Below are 19,214 nucleotides of genomic sequence, written 5' to 3' on the forward strand. Positions count from 1 at the left end.
AAATCATTTTCTTTGAATATGTCAAGAGCTTGTTCCCTCTTGATATTTCAATACACTCAAGTGGACCACACATCAGAAAGCAGTGGGGACTGAACATCTACCATTGAAACCTTCTCGGGGTCACGAAAGTTTTGGACCCATCTAATATTTGGTTTTTCCCTTCATCCAGATCTGTATGGCCTTATGAACAGTTTGGATGGAAAATAAACATCATGGTGGAACCTATGAATGTTTCAACGAAAACTTGGTGACGTCAGCACAAAGTGGAAGTTGGCTCGGGGCACACCACACAATCCGCTTCCCCCGCGAATCCGGGCGGAGATTCGGTACTACCCTATCAGGATCTAGCTGGAGAAAGATAGTCCTGTCTAAGGCTATGTGGGGACGTCTGCCGTGATGTATACGTTATCCACACCGTCCATCCATTTTTCCATATCATTTTAGGGAATAATACTAAAAGCTAGGCAAATCTAAGGCTCATGCAGGCAGCACTACATGAGAGTGATATAAATCTCGGGTGGACCACACCGTAGGAAAACAATAGTGATTGGATATCCACCATTAAAATCCTCCTAAGGCCCACTGTACTGTTTATTTGACATCCAATCCATCGATTAGGTCGTATAGACCCAGGTGAAGGGAAAAAACAAAGATCAGCTTGATCCAAAACTTTTATGGGCCCAAAAAGTTTTTAAGGATCGACATTCATTCAACCCTGTTTCCTGTGATGTGGTCCACTTGAGATTGGGATATACCTCATTTTTGGTTTCATACCCTAAAATGATCTAGAAAAATAAACGGACGGCATGGATGGAAGACACATCATGGTGGGGCCCACAGAGCACCGACCAGCAACCATTGGCTGGTGGCAGGGAAGTAGCCAACCCGTCTCCGTTAAACATTTTATTGCCTACCATCCGGACCGTGGATTGGATACTACCCTGCCCGTCCCTAGGTGGAAAAAGACAGGGGATCTGAGGGCCACTGTGATGTATTGGTTTTATCCACACCGGTCATTCATTTTACCATATCATTTTAGTATACAAGCCCAAAAAATAGGCCTATCCAAGGCTCAAGTGGACCACACCACAAGAAACAGTGGTGATAATGACACCCACTATTGAAACCTTCCTAGGGTCCACCATTACAGTTAATTGCCACCCAACCTTTTCATAAGGTCACGTAAACCTGGAAGAAGAAGGAAAAATACAAATATCAGCTTGACTTTCGTGGCACAATAGTTTTCAAGAATAGATGTTTAATTCCTACCGTGTGGTACACCTAGGCTTGGAACGGCCTCGTATTTTGTCTTGTAACCTGCAATGATATAAAATCACGGATGCATGGCGTGATAAAACATATATATCACCCTGGCCTCTTTAGAGCCCAATCCACTCCCAGGCAGGTAGTATCCAATCCGCGTCCCATCCTTCTATTAAAGTCCACCAATTGCATGGGATACAGATGGCCTGGGAAGACTTTGGCAGGATTTTCCTTTTGCCGGAAACTAAGTTGGGCCAGATTGCCTGGAAAAGCCTTCCGCAGGAACTTTCTCTGTCCGAAGTTAAATGGGAACATGCTAATTGTTATAAGGTAAATATGTTGACCTACCGTAAACAGGCCAGGTCAAGTATTGCCACGACCCATCGGTCCAACACTCGCCTCTCAGTCAAATAAGAAGAAAACTCAACCTCTCAGCATCAGGTCGAGCTTGACCCCAACATTAGGCTGAGCCCAACCTCAGTGAATACGCTGAGCTTGATATCAACAGGACAGGGGACCATCTGAAAGAGATCACTCACCTTGGGTCAGCTAGGCTCGCCACCCCTAGTAACAACGCGACCTCAAGAGAACCAGGCCAGACCACCTCAGGTCGGCCAAGCCCAACCTAACCGACATTCGGTCAGCCTGCGATTTGCCCCGAAGATCGTGGGAACCAGCTCTGACACGGTTCTCCTCGATATGCAGTCTTTGGTGACGAAAATTTTCGTCGCTAAAGGGTATAAACAATTTTTTCAAAATTTCGAATGGATTACTTTTAGCTACGAACATTTTCGTAGCTAAAAACACTGTATGAGACTTTTAGCGACGAATATTTTCGTCACCAAAGAATACTTTTAGCTACGAAAAGGGTCGTAGCTAAAAATCAGGGATATTACTTTTGGCGACGAAAGTTTTCGTTGCCAAAGACTGCATATGGATTACTTTTAGCTACGAACATTTTCGTAGCTAAAAATTCTGGATGAGACTTATAGCGACGATTATTTTCGTCGCTAAAGGCTGTAAACTTATTTTCAAATTACTTTTAGCTACGAAGCTTTTCGAAACTAAAAACCCTGGTTGAGACTTTTAGCGACGAATATTTTCGTTACCAAAGGTAACAAACGAATTTGCTTTTAGCTACGCAAAGTGTCGTAGCTAAAAATCAGGGATACTACTTATACCGGTTCGGATTACTTTTAGCTACGAACATTTTCGTAGCTAAAACTCTTGGACTTTTAGCGACGATTATTTTCGTCGCTAAAGGCTGCAAACTGGAATGGATTACTTTTAGCTACGAACATTTTCGTAGCTAAAAACCTGATTAATCACCAAATACATCGCTAAAAACACTTTTACCTACGAAATATTTCGGAGGTAAAAGTCTCTTTTTTAAAAAAAAATATTCCATCTCAAATTTCCTGAACCTGTTAGATTATAATTCATCATATTCTTCCTGACATACACCTGTTATATAATATATTTCATCATATTCACATTCACATCCATCTAAACCCAAACATATATACTATAAAAAATTTCTAAACAAATTTCTCAACAACTTATCATCATGCTTGAGCAATCAATACAAGAATATACAAGTAAAATCATAAAACCTAAGATACTCAACAACTTATAACTTTATTCAGAAAATATAGTTCACTTACTTAGAAAACAAAACAAATTGAATCAAGCAACAAGCACAGACACAAGTAAATATGACTAACCATCCAAGTCCAACTAATCCAAGTCATCCAGCATGCACCTATACTGCCCATGAGTATGTGTATCAAAGCGAAAACAGGTCACTACAAGAAAACTGGCCTTTATTGACGGTCAAAACCGCCGGCAAAGACCAAGAAAACCGCCGGCAAATACTTTGCCTGCGGTTAGCTAACAGTCGGTAAAGCCTCAGTCGGTAAAAGCTTTACCGACGGCCAGGACCTTTACTGACAGTTGTGCTAGACGTCGCTAAATCGTTAGCTTTTGCTACACGACTAGAAAAGTGGTTAAAAGCTACTGATAGCTTGCACTTCTCTGTCCATTTCCCTTCTCCTCAGGTTATCTTCTGTGGGCAAAAACCTGCAGTTTGATATTGCACACAAGATGGGGTCACATAGAATGTTCTGAATTTCTAGATCCTGCAGTAAACTGAAATGAACATAACAAGGAACTAGATTCAGTAAGCCTTCTTTATGGATGAGTCCTAGAAAGAAGGATATCCAATTGGATATGGGAAAAATGAACGATTGCTAAATTACTGGTGCAATCAAATGAGTTGAGAAATGTTTACCCTATATCCACAGAGTGCTTGCCAGGAATATCATCCAGTGAAAAGAAGCACCTAAAACCAAAAAATAAACTGTAATTAGCATGCGTCGGTGTTGGGCTCAGATCAGATAATGCCAATAGAAATCAGCAATGAGAGATGCCATATGTGAAATAAATGCTAGCACGTGCCTTTTAAGATTAGTAAGTGTTATGAAAATCAATAAAACTTGTTGCTTGCTTCCAGATTCTAATTCCCTGGTTCAAGTTAAGCCCCAACCCTTTCTACCAGAACACATTGAAATAAAAATTTCATACTTCATTGTGGCTGCACCAGTCTTTGGATAGACTCACTTTTGTTATCTTTTGGATTTTTTTTCTAAGTTTCTAAGAGCAAAAAATGTAAAATTCTCAAGTGAGAGTGGCAACTTAGTTTCAAGATGGATTTGCTAATATTCAGATGATCCAATCATATGCCAAGTCAAGAAGATTTCAAAAAAATAACATTGAAAAAGCATGCAAGAATGTCTTTGCTACGTTGCACATATGCTACAAGCATACATGTAGAGTACCTTGCAGGGTGGGCCATCAAAACTCTCATTCATCCCTTCCTAAAGCCTACAAAACAAGACAAATAAATAAATAAAAATAATCCAACCATCTAACTCCCATTCATCCCTTCCTAATGCCTACAAAACAAAATAGCAAAAAGAAATTAATTGGTATCAAAGTTAGAGATTGGAATTCAACTCAATATTGCATCCAAATACACATTAAAGCTATAAGTTCAGTACAAATGAGTCATATGAACATACACATTAAGAAGTTTATAGCTTTTTTGGGATGGCAGTCATGTATCAGACAAGCTGTTGTTTCCAAAAAGCCTAAAAATCGCGATACAAGTGGAAGATTTGGTTTGTTAACCTGAAAGAAGGAATGCAATAGTTATTTACTACTAGAGATCATGAAGAAAAGGGATTTGGAACTGAAGGAAAAAAAAAAAAAGAGTATAAGGTGAATTGAGATACTAAAATATGGACTGCCCACTATCTACGTAAACCACTCCCCTGTAGAAAATCCTCAAAGTTTCAATGCTAAAATCTCCCAACAGAATAACACAAATTGCATGAAAAACATTTCAGAATGACAGCTAATGAATGGAGGATGAATCATCCATAGTGATAGATAGTTACAAGCAAGGAATCCCAAAGGTCAGGATACACATTAAGAATGCACAGGTTCTTGAAAATTAGAAAGGTAAATATATAAAGAAATTAGCAAATACAATCCCAAAGGTCAACCTTAAGAAGGCATCCATGAACCTTGCTAATGTGATTTGGCAAATCCAACATATCAAATCCAATAGTTCCAACAATGGGACATAATAAACATGGCATCTTGCAGTGCAATAGGACAGAGACTCATCTATGGTGAACTTGTGGAAACGCAGCATGTCTATCATGCTAACACGTGCAAGAGCACATGTAGCAGACAAGCTGCACCTTTAAAAAGAGAACTTACAAGTGCATAGGGTTTTAGTGTCGGGATACACATTACAACTTACAAGTGGGGCCAACAGTTGTGAGATACAAACTTTACTTTCATAAGCTCTGCCATAGATGGAAGATGTGTGAAAAGCCTTACAGAACGAAGCTTTTAACCTGCCTGTCAATGTCCTACAAAAGACGGATAAGAAAAGAATATAAATATCAATTGTCTAGGAAAAAGATGGCCAAAGATTGGATGGCAAGGAACTTTCAATTAGATTTGGTTGGGTCATATATAACAAAATGAGAACTAGTAAAGTTATAGAAATATTACTGACGCAATCCAAATTTAAGCTTGGGATGTGAAATTACTATTCTCAGTTGATATGGGTTTCAAAGCATGGATTGGCTGCAAACAAATCCAGACGTACTGGCTCCTTGAAGAGTTCCTTACTGACATAAATTACACTACTGCAGTTAAGAGTTACACATGCTGTAGAGGCAAATATCATATACAAGGACCACACAAATCAATACCATATTAAGTTAACCTGAAACAGATGATTACTAAGCCTGCACGTGTGTGGAGCTGTGCCCATCCACATGTAGCCACACATGCCAATATGGAAGATGTGTATGAGATCCCAGCTTTTCATAATTTCATTAGATGAACCAGATTGATTGGATGTTCTTGTGCAAAAATCAGGCAGTGTTACTTCTCAGGTCAGGGACAAAATACAAAAGAAATCTTTAGGCAACTTACTGCAAGGCCAACAGTCCCAAGGCCGAAAACAGCAACAATAGATCCTGGTTCTACCTTTGCTGTGTTCCAAACTGCTCCAAATCTGAAAAAAGGTGGGCCCCACATGTACAGTTTATTAGGCCAAGCAAATGCTTATCCTCCTTATATATAACAGCCACGAGCCAGCTAATTCCATCTCATATATAACACAGCAGTAGTAATATCATAATACTCATAACCAGCTGCCTACCAGACATCAATCCTCCATTACCTGGTCTGTCTACTGGCTGGTGCATTTCCTCAAGTTCATTACACGTAGAAGAATCTCTCTTCTAATTTTTCCAGTTTATGAGATAAACATATGAAACTAAAGGCAACACATTTATGTCTGCAATTCAGTTAAAAAAATTTGATGAACATATTGAGCCAATGTGGCAAAGATTAGAGATGAACAAAAAATTTGATGGACTAGAGATTACCTTGTCGAGCTGGTCCAATTCAGTTTTCCCATTGAATAATGGTTCCTTTGCAGTTGTTGAATTTTCTTTACTCCTAATATAAGTTCAAGTGCCCTGTGAAGAAAGAAGTAGTGCAGAACTGCAGTGAGTTGCTAAGAAAGTGCAATATTTTATAGAAATGACAATTAAAAAGTAAACAAACACCAATACCATTAAATTCTATGGAATTTCATACTTACACTGAGTAGGGTCGAATTCAGAAGACATTACCACATCCGCAAGTAGAAGAAAACATGTAAGAAAGGCATTTTATGAACCTGTAGCAAGCATGGGACAAACACCAAGAGCTACTCCTTGACTAGCAACAGAAAAGCCCCCCACAAAGCCTGCACACGTGGTGACAACACATCATCAGAGAGAGAGAGTACATCTAAGACACTAAACACAGCAATTATCAAACTTATGATCAAAGATTTGTTTAGTTTAAAAATAGGAGGGGGGACAATCAAGATATGCACTCTGCTCCCAAAAAAAAAAAAAAAAACATAAAAATAAAATATTGAATTTGAAGCCACTACCCTCCAATTGGTAGAAGCTCAATGTGTATAGTTGCTTGTTAGGTAATCAGGGAGATTTGAGCATGAGTCGTTGACCTGAGTGCCTTCTAATAAAGTTCATCCTTCAACTAATAATAATAGGACAGCTGTCAGATCAGCCATGCTTTTATAGAACAGAATGTTAGACAACAAAATGTGTATATAATGAGTGTAGCTAAACAAGGATGTTGAGATAGATGAATGGCAAGGCGACGAAGGATGGAATTAGAAGTGAATGCTATGACCGAAGAATGCAATTATTGCAATTTAGAGTCGTAGACTCACTGTAATTTTCGATTACATGGATGACCCAACAGATCGAATTATTGCAATTATGTTCAACTGAACACCCATATATCAAATGCTTTCCACACACACAAGAAATGAATGTAAATATTCAGCTCAATCAAGAGACGAGATTTTTTTAATAACATCATATTCTTGCAATCAACTATGTGCATCCAAACAAATCATCCATGACAAGAATAAAAGCAGCTTGCTTTTCAAGTACAAACCAAAATGGTTTAATAAAGTTCCTTTGCCTCTGCTGGACAGGACGGGAGAGCCTCATTCTTAAACAATAATACTCTGTTGGAATAACCTCCTCCTTGAACAAAATAAATTGTTGGCATACCAATTAAACCACATTCTGTTGGTAAGTTTTTTCTTTCTAAAACTGCAATGTAAGCAAATCTGAACATTCTCATGCCATCAAAATGATCCATAAGCCTGTATTTAAATTGAGAGCTTTTTTTTTTTGTCCATAAGCCTGTATTTAAATAAATTATTCTTCTAATGGGCTGAGCCAAACACAGTTCAATTGAATTGTGCATTCAAATGATCTCCATGTTGAAACCACCTTACACTCAGTTGGAGTCAAAAGAAACATAACTACATTTTGTGGGCTCTGTCCTCATTATAATAGTAGGACACATTTTCATCATTTAAAATTGAGTGAAAAGCTGCACTTGTGGCTATACTAATTCGTGATTTTGGAATTTCTACTCTTAGTAGATTTCCAAAAATCACAAAATGGGGATGTTTTGTGTTGTATTAGGAAAAAACAAAAGAGTTCTTTCAAATCCACATGAATATCATTTCACTGTTTTTGGATTTTCTACTAATAGTGTAAGAGTAGAAATCCAAAATCACATATTAATGTTCTCAGAGGCTGAGCCAAACACAAGCTAAACTGATTAATGGTTCCTTTTTTCTTTTCTTTTTTGAAATGTGAGAACACAAGCACTCTTACACCCCCATGCACACTTTCAAGAGTACCCCATGGAAAAGTTTCGAAATGAAACACCCAGATCAGAAATTATCCATATCCGATTTTTCTGGCCATCAACATGAGAATCCAAACAAGGGTTTCTCATGAAACAACTGCTGGAGAAAGATAAAACCTAGAACACAATAAGAAGTTTACTAGTTACCTTTCTTTTCTTTTCTTCTCTTTTCTTTCTTTCTTTTTTTTTTTTTCTTTTTTTGTATCAAAGTCACCATTTCTAAATGTGGTAAATGTGTATGAAATCCGAAACAATCATCCAGTGGCGTTGCTTAAATGGACCATATGTACCCATAAAAAACAACAAAAGACCCATAAAAACAATAGAAAATGAAAAATACCCAGATTATAATTAATCCAGTAACATTATCTCAGCACATTCCAAATACAAAACCCATAAAATGAAGCGGAACAAATTCATAGCAGTAAAACATTAAGTTTCAATAGATAAAGAGATGTTTGCTCTCTACTTCGAGGTTCTAGCCCCACAGGCACCTCCACATGTGGCTATGCATGCTAACTGGGCACGTGCATATGACATCCAGGCCACGTATCAGGTGGAAAATGGTGTAGATTATCCAGCCAAAAGCCAGTCCAGAAAACCACTCAGGCCAGCCACAAATGAACAAAAACATTGGACAGTCGTTTTCAAGGCCACCAAATCTGCCTATTCCTGTGCAGCTGACCTGACAGTTGAATAGCTTGAGTTTCTGGCTAGATGATCTACACTGGTTCACACGTTATACATAGATAACATTTGCCAGGTTGGCATGTGGAGCCCCAAATAGAGGTGCATGTGGACCAGTGGAGGATACATGAGGGGTTAGCAAACCTCGAGTCTCAGGTATGCTGATGGAAATTGATTCATCATGCATTGAGGACATAATGTTCTTGCATGATTACTTGCTGATGACAGGAGATTCAACTTGGCATATAAAGATAATAGATACAAACATTGTCCGAGTCCTTGAAAAGCCCTCATGATGACAGTTATAAACAACAATGTAAAATTCAAAATCAAAGGGCACTTTCTACCAATTATCTTGAAACTAGCACTGATAGTTAACAGCAGAATTAATCCAGTTCAATATCTGCACCATAAAATAAGAGTAATCCACCAAATTTGGCAAATGAATCATTGAAAGATAAATGATAGACAACAAGGAATTATTCCAACAAGAATATAAAAACATTGGTTGGATAGAGTAGTACAAAAATATGCACCAACAATTAAAATCTATGTATCTAACAAGAGAGAAAATTTTATTCAATACAAAAATCATTCCATACTTATAGTTTTCTAGTAATAAAAACACTCCAGATGATATCAAGAATTAAGGGTCAAATACGAACAACACAGTAAAACATTTAAGGGATTAAATTCAGTAAGAAATTGATGAAAGGAGTAGTCCATATTCAAAGCAAAGGTCCGGGTGTGGGCTCCACGAATCAAAAGTGAAAACCCAATGAAATCAACAAATCCAGGGAAGTTTATTCAATTGAGAATCCAATGCTAACCATCTCAACAAAATTCAAGTAAAAACAAACTAAAAATGAAAGAAATTCCAACCACTATTCAAATCACATATGCAAATCTGAAGAGAAACATCACGAAATGGATCTAAGATTGAAGAAATTGCAACCACTATTCATATCATATATGCTCAAGAAGACTACACCACATAATTTGTAAAATCAGAAATCCCTAATTCTGGTTGGATCCTCAGATCCCCAAAATCCTCAAATCCCTAATTTGTAAAATCAGAAAAACCCCAATTCGGGGTCCACATTCAAATCTGTAAGCCCTAAAATGCCCAAATCCCAAAATGAGGGTCCTCATCAAATCAAAAATCCATAAATTACTAAATCCCCAAATTACTAAATCGGCATTGAGAGAGAGAGAGAGAGAGAGAGAGAGAGACCTCACGTTCGACAAATCCCTGTCAACCGAGCTTCAGAGAGAGAGAGACCGAGGGCGTGCATGGGCAGGGTTTAGCTATTGACAGATTGAGAGAGAGAGAGAGAGAGAGAGAGAGAGAGAGAGAGGATTAGGGCGAGAGAGAGAGAGGATTAGGGCGAGAGAGAGAGGAGAGGGGAACGCCGGTTAGTTAGAGAGAGAAAGAGAAAGGGAGAGGATTAGGGTGAGAGAGAGAGGGGGGGAGAGGTTCTTGCTGGACGCTGGACGCCGGACGCGGATTAGATACAGGTTGAGTAGCGAGTTGGCTACTGAAGTGACGTTACCAATTTCTGTGGGGCCCACTATGATGTATGTGTTGTATCTACACCGTCCATCCATTTTGAGATATTATTTTAGAGCGTGACCCAAAGAATGAGGCAGATAAAAACATGTAGTGGACCTCACCACAGAAAACACTGGAGAGAGTGATTCCCACCATTGAAACTATCCTAAGGCCCACCATAATTTTTATTTGAAATCTAACCTGTTCAAAAGTTATAAAAGACATGAAATAAGGTAAAACACAAATATCAGCTTGATCTAAAACTCTCGTGGCCTTTAGAAGTTTTTAATGGTGGGTGTCACTGTCCCCACTATTTTCTTTGTTAGGGTCCACTGGAGCTCTGGATTTAACTATAGATATTGCCCTAAAATGATCTCTCCAAATAGATGGAAGGTGTGGATATAAAACATAGGTGGGACTCAAAACTGAGAGGTATATAAATATCAGGTGGACCACACCACATGAAAACAATAGTGATTAGATATCCATCATTAAAATCCTCATAAGGCCCATTGTACTGTTTATTTGGCATCTAATTTGTTTATTAGGTCATATGGGCCTAGATGAAGGGGAAAAACAAAAATAATCTTGATTCAAAACTTTTATGGGCCCCAGAATGTTTTAAATGGCTGACGCTCATTTAACACTTTCTTGTAACGTGGTCCATTTCAAATTGGTACGTGCCTCATTTTTTGTCTCATGTCATGAGATGATCTTTAAAAATAGATGGATAGCATGGATTAAACACAAACATCAGCTTGATCTGAGACTCGAATTGGGTAGTGATGGCCCTTACCATGGGGCCCGTCCAGATGTATGTAATTGGTTGCAATGGTAGGTGATTGTACATTTCCTAGTGTTATATCCTACTCGAGATTTTTCGTCTCACATCATAACATTAACCAGCAAACATGTGTGATATGGATTTTACAATGCCATTGCAATGGCCTTACAACAACTCAGTTACACAGTATACCTACTTATATGCTCCTTGATGGCTCCACATAGAGAAGAAGTTCGAGGAGTCTACTTGCATCAAAAAATTGAAAAGATAAAAGTACTTGGTTGCAAATCAAATATAGGGCACATACGGTAGCCTATAAATGAAGTTAAATGGAAAATGAAAATGGAGGTAAATGAATTGGGAATAAATGACTTACTAGTTGTGTTTGGATGGGAGTACATGAAATGTGTTGGTGCTGATTTCCAGCAGACCGTGGCCAATACAGGGGACTCTTCGATGCCTAAGTCAGTGTCGAGGTTTTATAGAGTATGGTAGGATCTTCAAAAAAGAAATATTAGTCAAGTATTTAGGGTTTCTCAGTGAACGTACCTTGGATAGTGGGAGGTACATATATAATTATAAGAGAATCAGAATACAATTTCAAGAAGACTCTCGGCTGATATCTTGGCTGTAATCTGGGATGTCCGTGAGATGAGTGGTTCTCAAGATCGTCGGGATTCGATATTATCCTCTAAAGATCTTAAGTGGGATCTTTTAGGACGTTAAAGGATATCCCGAATCGTGGTGGATGTTCCATCAACACTGTTTCTTGGGGCACACACCAGTGGATGTTCCATCAACACTGTTTCTTGGGGCCGGCACACAACGGTTTTGGATCAAGCTAATGGTTGCGTTGTCCCAAAACTACGTTTGTGTGACCATAATTCAATGTGGCCTACTGATGAGCAGACTTGGCCCGGGCAAGTTCATAATGTGGTATCCCTGATTAATGTCCTGGATCTTCCCCATAAATGTATCTTTTAAATATTTTTTTTAAAGGTGATTGAGCAAGACATGGTGAAAACGTTCCTCCGTCCATTCGAGATGTGTGTGAAGTAAGGAGACGTTAGCAACATCATGTGCTCTTACAACCGTGTCAACGGCATCCCCACACGCGCGTGATCCAAAACTCCTATCTCAAACAATATGAGGAGATTGGAATCTTCGTGGGTAATGTTGTTTTATTTATTTATTTTAAACTTACAAAAAAAAAATACAAGAAGTTATGTTGGTATTTTCTTATTTCAATCATATAAATGAAAATGGTTTTGAAGTATCCACATATAGCTATGAAAATCAATAATTATTAATTTTTTCTACTTAGTTAATTTAACTTGTATATTTTTACTAACTATTTTGTTAATCATTGCCTAATATATTAGGCATTCCTTCGCATGATCCAATCATTGTGATTTTTTCAAGAGCATTGCCCATTATTGTATGGAATGAATGGAAAGTCCACATCAAAGGTTGAATCATCCAAAATGCTCAAATCAACTAATTGAGAAATTGGGTATGATCCATCCATTATGGGGAGTAAGTCCAATGGTTTAGATCAACAAACTATTAGGCCTATATATACAAAACTTTAGCACAATAAGAAATTCCATGTTATCCACTAATTGAGAAATTGGACTCTTAGGAGCCCGTTTGTGTGCCAATTAAAAATGAGCTTAACTCATTTTACTTAATTATCATTTTTAAGTGGTCACGAACCATTGAATTTAATTTCAATAGACAACTCGTGGCATCAAAAGCCATTGATTTTAATTACAATATACATAGATTTTTATATTTTAAAAAATATTATGTGTGTGTGTGTATATATATATTATATAAAATATATATGGAAAAGGTTATTCACGGTGGAGGTCATGGGAACTCCCCATGAGGTCAAGCTGTGTGGGCCCCACCATGATTTGTGTAAAACATCAACACCGTGAATTTGATGGGTCCCCTTTAAATTATGGTATATCCCAAAAATCTTCCGTATACGGAACTCCAGTGGGCCATACCATCTAAAATCATGTCAAGACATGCCTAAAACATATAAAAGAAATTAGTGGGCCCCACCTGAAAATTGGATGCGTCTGAAACTTGGTATGACCCCTCATCCAAGTGGCACACACATAATTTATGGGCTGGATTTGTGAACCACATCTCAGTGGGCCCAAAAGATAATGGATGGGCATTATGATAGTTTCAATGGTGGGAATCACTCTCCCCGCTGTTTTCGGAGCTGGGGTCCACTAAAGATTTTTATCTCCCTCATTCTTTGGCCGATGACTTAACATGATATCTCAAATTGGGTGGACGGTGTGGATATAACACGTATATCATAGTGGGGCCCACAGAGCACCGACCAGCATCACTGGCCAAACGGTGTAAAACGCACACTGTGCGTAAACCTAAACCCCAAATTCATTTTCCCGGTCTCGCTCTCATATCTTCCCCCCCTCTCGCTCTCATTTTTGGATTACCGAAACCCTAAAACCCGATTCTAGCTCTCATTTTCTCCCTCTCTTGCTCTCATTTTCGGATTCAAGAAACCCCAAAACTCGATCTCCATTTCGGGCGAGATTCCGTTTCCATTGGGTGTTCGTTTCAGAGGTTTTAGTTTCTCAAATTTCGCATCGGAATGTATGCGATTCGCACCCCCTCCTCTCTCTCTCTCTCTCTGTCTGTCTCTCTCGCACCCTCTCCCTCTCTCTCCGTTTCTCTCTTCCTCTCTCTCTTTCTCCCTCCATCATGTCGAGGTAGACCACACCAAAGGTAGACCACACCACAGGAGACAGTAGCGATTGAACGCTGACCATTAAAAACTTCCTAAGGCCCACTGTAATGTTCGTTTGCCATCCAGCCTGTTGATTAGTCACACAAACCTAGATGAAGGGAAAACCCAAATATCAACTTGATCCAAAACTCCTGTAGCCTGGAGAAGTTTTTAATGGTGGGCATTCAATCAGCACTGCTTCACGCCTGCTTCCTATGGCGTGGTCTGCATTCAAACACATACATACTTATAATGTATTTTTTGTCAGGAAGATAATATGTCATGTATCTCTACAGATAGAGCTTTGCTAAGCCCACACAAGTGTGGAATAAAGCTAATGCATAGCAAGTTAGGTGTTTCCCAGTGTAATGTCTGTGAAAGATCCACCCCTTCCTCTGTTTTTTCGGCTCAGGTTCACCTGCCAAACTTATTGTACATCTCAAATTGTGGGCCCTACTACTAATCTGCTGTCTAAAGGACATATCTTGATGATTAAAATGAATAATAGTCACTATCCAAATTTAAAGATAAATGGTTAGATGGTAAACATGTCGAGTATTAAGTAGTGGTGTCCATGACGAACATGCCATTGTCCAAAGATAGGTCAATCCTATCATAAAATGGGACACACATATGTTGAATCTGGAAATTTATTTTTTCGGTAATTACATGTTCATCGTTAGCCCATCCTCTTAGTGGTCTGGACTTTGCAGATGCATATGGTCGTTTCAGGTGTGCTTTAATAATCCTTTCTATCTCACCTCCTATTTGGATTTTGTTTTCAAATTATAGGATGAGGGTTTTAGTGTGCTGCCATTCTTTTGACATGGTGCCATATTGTCACAGGAAGTTCATTCTCATGGGCACCAAGTTGTCACAGGAAATTCATCCTCATGGGCCTAAGTCATGGACTTGACTAAATTTACGGTAAGTGCTTTCTATTGTAAGTGTCATCTGCAAGTCTATTATGCTGGTACTAGTCCAACTGAAGTGGATCAGTTCTGAATGTCCTTATGCCGATCTGGCTACCTGTCTCCAACATTTTAGCAATCACCATGGACGTGGATTACTTTCAGCTGGGGCTGCAATGGATTTCAGCACTTGTAAGGTGCAGAGGTATTCTCTTTCAAAAGAGCACTTTGTTTTTTCAGTAGCAGTTTCAATGGGAAAGTTGTAGCAGGGGAACTATGCAGTGTTATTGATTGGGTGGAAAAAAAAGTGGTTTCAGAGATATTGGCATATTACATATGAATTTGGTCTGGAGATATTGGCCATTGCATGCAAGCTTTGAATCAGTTTTGTTGGAATTTTGTTCTATTGTTATTGATTTGTAGCTGTTAATTTCACATAATTATTCTATCATAATGTTCTGTTTTCTTCCACACTTCTTTTGTTCCCAAGCTGATAAATCAGGTAGTTTGCATGTCCCGCTTTCTGTCCCGAAGCTGGGTAGTCGTGTAGGATTGGTTGATGCTTGTTTAAGTCCTATAACCATGCAAGATTGCAACAATTTTTATTCTACTTTTCTTTTGGGAATAACAAAGAAGTGAAGATTTTGGTAACTAACATATGAAATATAAGTGGAATGTAAAAGATTTCGAATGTAGTCCATCCACTAATGGGCTCAACAATGTATATCCATCCCAAGAAAATACAAGCAGGACTACATCTCCAACTCATCCATGAAAGGCTGAAAACCAATCACCACTGTTAAGGGCTTGCAGTTCTATAGATAGCAACTCATTTATTCCTGCAACAACCTGCTACAACCTACAGCTAGGCAAAGGTGAAATTCCCTCAGTCTTCTTTTTCTTTTCTTCTTTTTTATTTTTTTGATGTATTCTATTTGTATCACTTGTATTCTTACATAATCGTTTGCGATGTGTATTTTCAGGTAGTGGAGTAAGATATGTGGGTCCACTAAATTCGCTTAACAATTGGATGAATGTAGTAAATAGTAACTATGAGTTGGTTCGATCATGTTGCTCCATGGATGGTGATCTTTGACGCAACATTTAGGTCTCAGGTGTGATCCCAATTTACCTACCCACAGAAAAAAGGGGGAAGAAACTACTATTTGGTGGAATATACAATATATTGGAGTTTTCTCCTATGCTTTATTGGCATAGAGGGAGGAGCTGGAGCTGGCCTGACTTCGTGATATTAAGAAATAATTTGAGTATTAAAAAATTATGAGTCTTAATGCTTTCTAAATGTCCAACTAAGTCTTAAAAATTTATATAACAGAAAATATTAATCCAATACTTATAACCTAAACCCGTTCTCAAATCCCAAAACCCATAACCTAAACCTAAACCTTAACCTAAACCTATAACCTAAACCCGAACCCGAACCCGAATCCCTAAACCTTAACTTAAACCTAAACCTATAACTTAAACCTAAACTCAAATCACTAAACCTTAACCTATAACCCAACCTAAACCTATTCTCAAATCCCAAAACTTATAACCTAAATCTAAACTCAAATCCCTAAACCCTAACTTATAACCCAACCTAAACCAATACTTATAACCTAAACCTATTCTCAAATCCCAAAACCTATACTTATAACCTAAACCTAAACCTTAACCTAAACTCAAATCCCTAAACCTTAACCTATAACCCAACCTAAACCTATACTTATAACCTAAACCTATTCTCAAATCCCAAAACCTATACTTATAACATAAACCTAAACCTTAACCTAGACTCAAATCCCTAAACCTTAACCTATAACCCAAGCTAAACCTATACTTATAACCTAAACCTATTCTCAAATCCCAAAACCTATACTTATAACTTAAACCTAAACCTATTCTCAAATCCCAAAACCTATACTTATAACCTAAACCTAAACCTTAACCTAAACTCAAATCCCTAAACCTTAACTTATAACCCAACCTAAACCTATACTTATAACCTAAACCTATACTTATTTTTTATTTAAGGTTTCTAGATGCAAGTTTTATATTCGAATTTCTAAGGTTAGTTGTACCCTGTCGCATGGTCAAGATAGTTTCCATCTTCTTCTGTCTATATTACCACAGATTCCAAGTTTTTGCAAAGAACCATCTAGCATTTCCCTCGGGTGTTTCTTTCTCTTGCGAAAGTCTTTGTGCTTTTGTTGAGTCTAGCAACCAATGTGTATTTTGAAACAAGCAAGCATTTCCCCCTGTGAGCTGAAACTCACTCGTGGACATTTCTTGTGTGTGTGTGCCCACACATGCATGGGGTGGGGGAAAGAGAGCGTGTGTACATGTCTATCTATGCATGTATATATGTATGTATTTACGTATTAAGGAATACCAATTGATAAAAGGGAAAAACCTCTAAATTCACTTGGTAGGAACTCCTTTCCTCTTCTTTTGTTTTTATGTATGAATTTAGGAGCTCTTGTCATTATCTTTGCTAAAATGAGATCAACTGGGAATGAACCTATGTTCACATATATAGGATTTCACACCTTTGTGCCTGGCTGGCACATGTGGTGGCATTTAGATGGGCTAGGTTATACATGTGTATGCTCAACACACCTCTAAACTCTATATTTGAGCCGCCTTTTTAGATTTTTGTGTTTCTTATTAATGTTGCATAACTTCTGCAGGCATGCAATGCTCATGGGATTTATTGTGCTCCATTATATGATACCCTTGGTATGCATATCACAACTTCTCACTGGATTCACTTGTGCATGGACTGATTTTCAGTAATCATAAATGAAGTTCAATTGGTGCAGGATTTTGCATCATAAATGCTTGACGTGTTTATGTTTTTTTTTTAATTATTATTTTAAATTTCTCTCCATAAATATTTTGACATATGTTTATTTGCTTGAAGTGTCATCCATTATCATTTTTAATTTTGTAAACTTTGCAGATTATATTGCACTATATGCTGATTTTTTATTTTTTATTTTTTACCTTTTTTTCTTTTTCTTTATTTGGTCTATTTTCCAGGTGTTGAAAGCATTTCCTAATGCAACCAAATTCTTGAAAAGTAAGAAACATTTTTCATTTTTTATATTCTTGGTGCAGGCTTTGTATTATATATATTGAAATCTGCATTTGTTGATGCAGCAATTGTGAGCTTCGGAAGTAACTTCTCTATGAATTTGTTATTGCAACGATTGTTCCCATACTTCTTCTCTATGAAGGTTGGTAATTTCAATAAGTAACTTCTCTATGAATTTGTTTTGTTCCTGTCCTGATGATGATTGTTGTGAAATTTACTGTTTAGTGAAGAACTTTATCAGCATGGTGACACTAAATGGTTAGAAAATGCAGGAAGTGAGAGGGTGGATAAATCAGAAAGTAACAGGAGATAGGCTAAAATAAGCACAGCATATCAATCGGTCTCTTTCCTGTTTGGGAGATGTGATTGTAGCCTTGGCTCAGAAAAATACCTACATACCTTACAGAAACAGCAAACTTACGCTACTCCCGCAAGATTCCTTAGGTTGAAATCTATTGCCTTTATTCTATGCAAATGATGTGAGGTTTAGATTGGAAGGGCCTTAATGTTTTCCATAAATTGTTCTATTAAAAGGAACAATCGCAAAAATTGAAGGATAATCAATGATGAAGTTTGGACAGTTTGCTGCCTCACAAATTGTAATGGTGGTAATCTAGGAGAGCAATTGATTTATAGGGTTTGATTTGTGTTCAATTGATAGGAAAGGACTATAGGGTTTGATTTGTGCCCAGTGGAATTCTACTAGCCACCCAATGGAATTCTTGATCACTACAGGGTTTGAATTGTGCCCAATTGATTTACATTACAATGAATTCATTTATTTGGAAGTAAAGATGCAATATCCAATGAAGTAAAGTCAATCCTGGCTTAAAGCCTGTTGAAACTTAGTGGCTTATATACTTCATTAACGATATAGTTTTAATCCAAAACCTATGGTCACTATGAAACACTCTTGTAGAAAGAGGAAGAAAGAAAAATTCTTACATGTAGATCTTATCATAATTCTTCGTAGTTCGGTGGTGCAATCTATCGCTAAGATAAAGGAATCACAATTGTTGCTTATCTGCTCACTGAAGGAAGATTGAGTTTGTCATGTCTTCGAGGTTTTCTTTATTGGAGCTCTCCTAAAATTTTAACAACTTCTGTTCTCAGTAATGTTAACAACCTTATGAAGTTTTGCTGTTGTGAAAAAAAAGCACTTATGTTATATACTTCATTAATGATATGGTTTCTAGTAACTACAGTATATCTTTTAAATTCCATTGGCTCCCATATCTCTTGATCATGTTGATAGTACCACAGTCATATCAGAGTTTCTCATAGTCTCAACTTAAAAACAAAAGTTATTT

At 37.7% G+C, this 19,214-nt stretch overlaps 1 protein-coding gene and 1 long non-coding RNA gene across 2 annotated transcripts in view; one reads left to right on the forward strand and one right to left on the reverse strand.

Annotated features, from left to right (window-relative positions):
• The window catches only part of LOC131243571 (caffeoylshikimate esterase-like), a 39,027-nt gene that overhangs the window by 9,727 nt on the left and 10,086 nt on the right, over positions 1-19,214 (forward strand). The window lies entirely within an intron of this gene.
• LOC131243572 (uncharacterized) lies at positions 5,061-6,159 on the reverse strand. Its single transcript, XR_009170128.1, has 3 exons — positions 5,553-6,159; positions 5,388-5,468; positions 5,061-5,204 (listed from the first exon to the last, which is right to left on the reverse strand). It is a non-coding gene; the product is annotated as an uncharacterized LOC131243572 (long non-coding RNA).

This window comes from Magnolia sinica, chromosome 4 (genome assembly GCF_029962835.1).
Source record: "Magnolia sinica isolate HGM2019 chromosome 4, MsV1, whole genome shotgun sequence".
NCBI classification, from domain to species: Eukaryota; Viridiplantae; Streptophyta; class Magnoliopsida; order Magnoliales; family Magnoliaceae; genus Magnolia; species Magnolia sinica.